At 39.0% G+C, this 6,835-nt stretch overlaps 1 long non-coding RNA gene across 1 annotated transcript; it reads left to right on the plus strand.

Annotated features, from left to right (window-relative positions):
* The first annotated feature begins 1,795 nt into the window (after positions 1-1,795).
* LOC144310130 (uncharacterized) lies at positions 1,796-6,446 on the plus strand. The gene is made up of 2 exons (XR_013375828.1): positions 1,796-3,813; positions 6,244-6,446. It is a non-coding gene; the product is annotated as an uncharacterized LOC144310130 (long non-coding RNA).
* The last annotated feature ends 389 nt before the right edge of the window (positions 6,447-6,835 follow it).

The raw sequence follows: 6,835 nt of genomic DNA on the forward strand, positions 1-6,835 counted from the left end.
GGTTGTACTACAAAGCTGTGGTCATCAAGACAGTGTGGTACTGGCACAAAAACAGACACATAGTTCAATGGAACAGAATAGAGAACCCAGAAGTGGACCCTGAGCTTTATGGTCGACTAATATTCGATAAAGGAGGAAAGACTATCCATTGGAAGAAAGACAGTCTCTTCAATAAATGGTGCTGGGAAAATTGGACATCCACATGCAGAAGAATGAAACTAGACCACTCTCTTTCACCACAGACAAAGATAAACTCAAAATGGATGAAAGATCTAAATGTGAGACAAGATTCCATCGAGATCCTAGAGAAGAACACAGGCAACACCCTTTTTGAACTCGGCCACAATAACTTCTTGCAAGATACATCCACGAAGGCAAAAGAAACAAAAGCAAAAATGAACTATTGGGACTTCATCAAGATAAGAAGCTTTTGCACAGCAAAGGATACAGTCAACAAAACTCAAAGACAACCTACAGAATGGGAGAAGATATTTGCAAATGACATATCAGATAAAGGGCTAGTTTCCAAGATCTATAAAGAACTTCTTAAACTCAACACCAAAGAAACAAACAATCCAATCATGAAATGGGCAAAAGACATGAACAGAAATCTCACAGAGGAAGACATAGACATGGCCAACATGCACATGAGAAAATGCTCTGCATCATTTGCCATCAGGGAAATACAAATCAAAACCACCATGAGATCCCACCTCACACCAGTGAGAATGGGGAAAATTAACAAGGCAGGAAACAACAAATGTTGGAGAGGAATGTGATGGGAATTGATGGGAATGTGATGGGAATGTGAACTGTTGATGGGAATGTGAACTGGTGCAGCCACTCTGGAAAACTGTGTGGAGGCTCCTCAAAGAGTTAAAAATAGATCTGCCCTATGACCCAGCAATTGCACTGTTGGGGGTTTACCCCAAAGATACCGATGCAATGAAACCCCGGGACACCTGCACCCCGATGTTTATAGCAGCAATGGCCACGATAGCCAAACTGTGGAAGGAGCCTCGGTGTCCATCAAAAGATGAGTGGATAAAGAAGATGTGGTTTATGTATACAATGGAATATTACTCAGCTATTAGAAATGACAAATACCCACCATTTGCTTCAACGTGGATGGAACTGGAGGGTATTATGCTGAGTGAAGTAAGTCAGTCGGAGAAGGACAAACATATGTTCTCATTCATGTGGGGAATATAAATAATAGTGAAAGGGAATATAAGGGAAGGGAGAAGAAATGTGTGGGAAATATGAGAAAGGGAGACAACGTAAAGACTGCTAACTCTGGGAAACGAACTAAGGGTGGTAGAAGGGGAGGAGGGCGGGGGGTGGGAGTGATTGGGTGATGGGCACTGGGGGTTATTCTGTATTTTTGTAAATTGAACACCAATAAAAAAATGAAATATATTTTTCTATCTAGCATCTCGCCAAGAAAACTTGTAGGAAATGAAAAATGTAAATAATGGCACCAATAATGAATGACTCACTCTATCAACTATCCTCTTAAAGACTCATCATATTGTGAATTTATTTACAAGTTTATATTTGGTACCCAGAGTAACAATGTTATATACAATCTTTTCTTTTTCATACAAACCATTTTTAGTCCACCAGTATGAAGGAAAGGGATTTATAGGTTTGTTTTGCTTAATTCATCATTTTTCAATTCTGTAAAATTTTACTCAACTCCTGAAACAAGAGTTCATAGCAGAGATACGTATTTATCTTTCAATTATCACAAACAAGTAACCCCTCTTGGGTATATCTCTAGGTATGATATTTCTATACAGTTTTTTAAAGATTTATCTATTTTAGAGAGAGAATGAGCAGGAGACAGAGAATCTCAAGCAGACTCTACACTTAGTACAGAGCCCAATGTGAGGCTTGATCCCAAGACCCTGAGATCAGGACTTGAGCTAAAACCAAGACTTGGATGCTTAACCAGCTGTGCCAGCCAGGCGACACCTCTACACAGTCTTTAAAGATGTGTCTTAACATACTAAAATCTGGGCACCTGGGTGGCTCAGGGGTTCAGCATCTGCCTTTGGCTCAGGGCATGACCCCAGGGTAACGGGATCGAGTCCCACATTGGGCTCCCTACATGGAGCCTGCTTCTCCCTCTGCCTGTGTCTCTGCCTGTCTGTCTGGGTCTCTCATGAATAAATAAATAAGATCTTTCTTAAAAATATGAAAATCTTTAAGATTATAAATGTACAGATTATAAATGTATAAATGTATATTCAAATGTACATATGAATACTATGATTATTAAAGTTATTTTTAATCTTTGTTTGAAAAATTTCTAGAACTCGAAATATGCCTTTCAGACATTTTCACATTTAGAGACTATGTCATTTTCCTGTGACGGGCTGTATTGTTGGTTTGCAACCTTGAGGGCTCCCCAGGTGAAATCTGAATGTGGCCCCCACACACAGGGGGCTTGGAGATCCCAGAGAAAGCAACAGAGGATTCCAGATTGGCAGGTGGCTGTTTTAATAAACAAGGGAATATGAGGCTTATCCTAAGTGGCCCCAAGACAAGGAGATTCTCACACCCACCCACGCACTGGGACTTAACAGTTTAGGGGTTCCTGGGTGGCTCAGTCCGTGAAGCATTAGACTCCTGATTTCACGTCAGGTCATGATCTCAGGGTTGTGAGATCGAGCCCCACATCAGGCTCTGTGCATATTTAAAAAAAGTTTATACAGAGGACTTAACTTGGTTTAGTTATTTGCTCTCAACAACATCTTAATTGTCTCAAGAACACCTCACTCTCATCAGACTGCATCCCCAAAAGGGCTGCCGGCATGAGAATAGTAGTTTGCAGGCACATTTCAAGGACAGGGGAGGGTTTAAGGAGCTTCTTCTCAAGATCTTTGACCTAACATCTGCAAAGATCCTTTCTTCCAAATAAGGTGACAGACGTGTCCTGTTTCCAGAAATATGACGTGGGCATACCTTCAGGGGGAACACCATTTGACACTCCACAGAAACTACACATTATTATTACATAAAAACTGTGCTCCTGTCTCGGGTAAGAGAAATATTGGCCCCTGAAAGATGCCCACATTGTAACCCTTGGAACATATCATATTGCCATGCAAACAGGCTTCTGCAGAAGTGATTCAGTTAAGGATTCTGAGATGGGAAGATTGTCCCGGATTTTCCAGGAAACCCAATATGATCAGAAGAACCAGTGTAAGAGGGAAGCAGGAAGGTCAGAGTGAAGGAGGATGTGGCTACACGGCTGAGGACAGGGGGGCAGGTGCACACACCAAGGACGGAGGGCAGCCTCCGGAACCAGGAAAAGGCAAGGGACAGAATCTTCCCTACAGCATCCGGATAAAACACAGTCCTTGATTTTAACCTTACAAAACCATTTCAGACTTTTTCTTCTAGACATGCAACTAATACATCTGTATTGTTTTATACCACTAAGTTCCAGGTAATTTGTTACAGAGCATTGGAAATGACACAGGATGCAATGTCTTTCACGGCATATTAACAGTTGTGTGTTTAAGGACAGTCTGACTACCATGGTTTTAATTCACTGCTAGGGCTGCCTGATTTGAGAAAAGGGAAGTCAATTCTATTCTATTTCTACTCAAGGAATTATTTTATGTTAGTTGGGATGTTAACAGAATGTTAACCTGATGTTAACAAAATCAAGAATTTGAATTCTGTTTTGTTTTGTTTTTCCTTAGCTTCGAGATAAGACCTGCCATTGACCCTACAAGAGGATTCCTAACAGATGTTTTACGGGGTCACTCTCAGGAGTCCATGCTCTCTCAATATAGCCAGGTTTAAAATTCTTATCCCTGTTTAAAACTGTGAGATAAGTAGTTACACTTACCCAAAAATCATCCAAATCGTTAGATAGCTAAATTTAAAAACAATCTATTATCTACTTCAAAATAAGATCTATTAACATAAAAAAAGTCAAGACCCCAGGGCATGCTACCTTTGTATACCTGGCCTTATAACTTTGATGGCTTGTAGACTTTGGATTTAAATTTCCCTAAAGCAAGAAACCAAGATATTTGGTGGAGAGAAGAGGTGGCAAGAAGTGTAGATATTAATGACCTGGTCTCTCAATTTAATTTTTGTTTGCTGTTATTTTTCTATTCCTATGTTATTTGAAAAGCATGAAAGTTAAATCCGAGTTGATATTCATTTTATAGCTTTTTTACATACATGCCACGTTAAAATTTTGTTTTATGTCTCACAAACTTTAATTTCCATTTTAAAGTTAAAAATCGGTCTCGAAGGTTATCAAAGTATGCAAAAGTATTCAAAAATTATATTTACTGTTATTAGAACATTTCATGTTGTTGCATATATTCTTTTAGCTGTTTGATATCATCCACTTGGCCTCATTATAATAAATGAGAGAAGATAGCTATGGAGCAAGTCTACCTTGTAACTTGGATGATTTCCCCACTTCATTTAATTGACTTTTCCCTACTGCTTTGCTCAGCATCATTTAATACCTTATGCCTAATTCTATTTAGAGTTTACAAATCCATAAAGTGAAAGATTGACTCCAACACTGTTACGACTTTCTAGTTGTGAACAGAACATAAGGTAATATTTTAATAGGCACTTGTTGCCTCAAATATACTTCTATAAATGTATAATGTTTAATTCTTAGGTACTGATTTTAATTTTTCTCAATATCATATAATAAAGCCTAGAGGAAAAGTGCAAAGGCCGTCAAGTCTATCACTTAATCTGCAAGAGCTAACAATACATACATTGAAACTATCTTGTTTCAAGACTTAATACCCATTAATATTTCAAAAGGTACTACAGATTTAGAAATTTTTAAAATTTGAAAATGTCCGATTTCTAAATTTGGTACACACTGAAGGAAAAAAAATTCATCCCTGTTCTTGCCATTTTTTTTTCATAGAATGTGCACAGATCAAAAAGAATAGGTTGGGATTTTCCCTCAGTGGAAGGCAATAATTTTCAACCAGTTTCAATCATGAGAAGTTGTAATCTTCATCATCTTTCAGGAGCTTCACTGGAGAGAGGTCATTTGTCTTAGCCACTTAATGTTTACCAAGATACTATGTGAGTCATGTCATTGAAAACTGACCAGAAATTCACAGCAATTCAAAAGCCAGGCACACAGGCAATATTTCACAACTTTTTCTCCAACCTAGGCACGTCAAAGTATTTGTTTTCCTATATAAAATGTGTGCATGCATGCGTGTGAAATTAAGTCAGGCTGTTTTAATCCACCAGAGACTCCAACGACAATTTTAATGGTATTCTGATGAATAAATACTTGCCAAGGGAATGACTATATGAAAAGAAAATCATTTTCCAGTGTGCAAAATGCTGGTCTAGTTGTCATCCCACTTCCGAATTTATCTATCAATAAGCAAAAAAGAGCAACCATATTTTTTCAATGTCCTATCAGAATAAGTAATTTTTAAATGTGAATTTTTAAAAATTCTCCTGAAGCAACAAACAATATGGATCAAACAGACTTTGTGACCCTCCAGCTACTGTCCAATATTTTTCCCTGTAAATCACTGGTTCTCAAAATGTGGACCACAAAACTAACAGCACCAGCATCAGGTGGAATATTGTTAGATGAGCAAATCTTTTTTTTTTAGACTTTTTATAGGCAGAGAGAGAGAGAGGGAGAGAGTCAGAGACACAGTCAGAGGGATAAGCATGCTCCATGCCGGGAGCCTGACCCGGACTCGATCCCAGGACTCCAGGATGGCGCCCTGGGCCAAAGGCAGGTGCCAAACCGCTGAGCCACCCAGGAATCCCCTAGAAGAGCAAATCTTAAACACACTCCAGGGAGTTCAGAAACTGAGGTAGTAGGGCCCAGGAATTTTCAAGGCCCCCATGAGATTGTCATGCAAACTGAAGTTTCAGAACCCTTGTTCTACGACCAACTCTGACTAGAAGTGTGCGTGCATGTACTCTAAACATTCAGAATCGCAACCTTGCAAACAGTGCACACTCATTTGCGGTATGGGTTCCCAAACTACCATTTAATAATGGAAAATACCACTGTAAAGTCAGCAGTGTAGAAATTTCAAGTAAACAAAGAATTATGCGATGTGGAAGTGCATGTATCGATGGGCCAACCACGTCTTCATGTTCGGCAGAACCGGGCTGGCAAGCTGTCACGGAGGGAGGCATCCATCAACTCCGTGTGTTCATAGAAGTAAACATTTTTCCTAAGACTTATTTTTTTTGTTGTAGAGAGAGAGCGAGCATGAGCAGGAGGGCCAGAGGGAGAGCGAGAGAGAATTTCAAGCACACCCCTACCTGAACATGAAGTGACGGGGGCGGATCTCAGGACCATGAGATCACTACCTGAGCCAAGACCAAGAGCTGGATGCTTAACTGGCTACACCACCCAGGCGCCCCAAAATTAAACACTTTAAACAATAGTAAATTGTCAACAGAGTACAAATCATGTTATATATTGTTTTCACATTTAACGGTAAATCTGCATTTAAAAATTAGAAGTATTCCATTATGTTGTATCAGAGGCCTCAAAACTTTTCTGAGGTACCTATATTTGGGGACACTTATATGAATGCAATGAGCAATAGTAATTCATTTTATACCTAACTAATTTAGAGGTAGCAATTTTTAAATATTCTCTCCTTATTCTACAGTCACATTTCCATGTGAGTAGGTGTTGAGTGATGAAAATATTCAACGGATTCAACTTTTATAGATTGTTTTTACTCTTTTGCTAATTTTTGGGAACAAAAGCATAAAACTTTACTACTTTCCTGATGTTATCCAGTGCTATATTTGCCAAAATATCAGTAAAAGCTGCACA

This window comes from Canis aureus, unplaced genomic scaffold (assembly GCF_053574225.1).
Source record: "Canis aureus isolate CA01 unplaced genomic scaffold, VMU_Caureus_v.1.0 ptg000451l_RagTag, whole genome shotgun sequence".
Taxonomy (NCBI): Eukaryota; Metazoa; Chordata; class Mammalia; order Carnivora; family Canidae; genus Canis; species Canis aureus.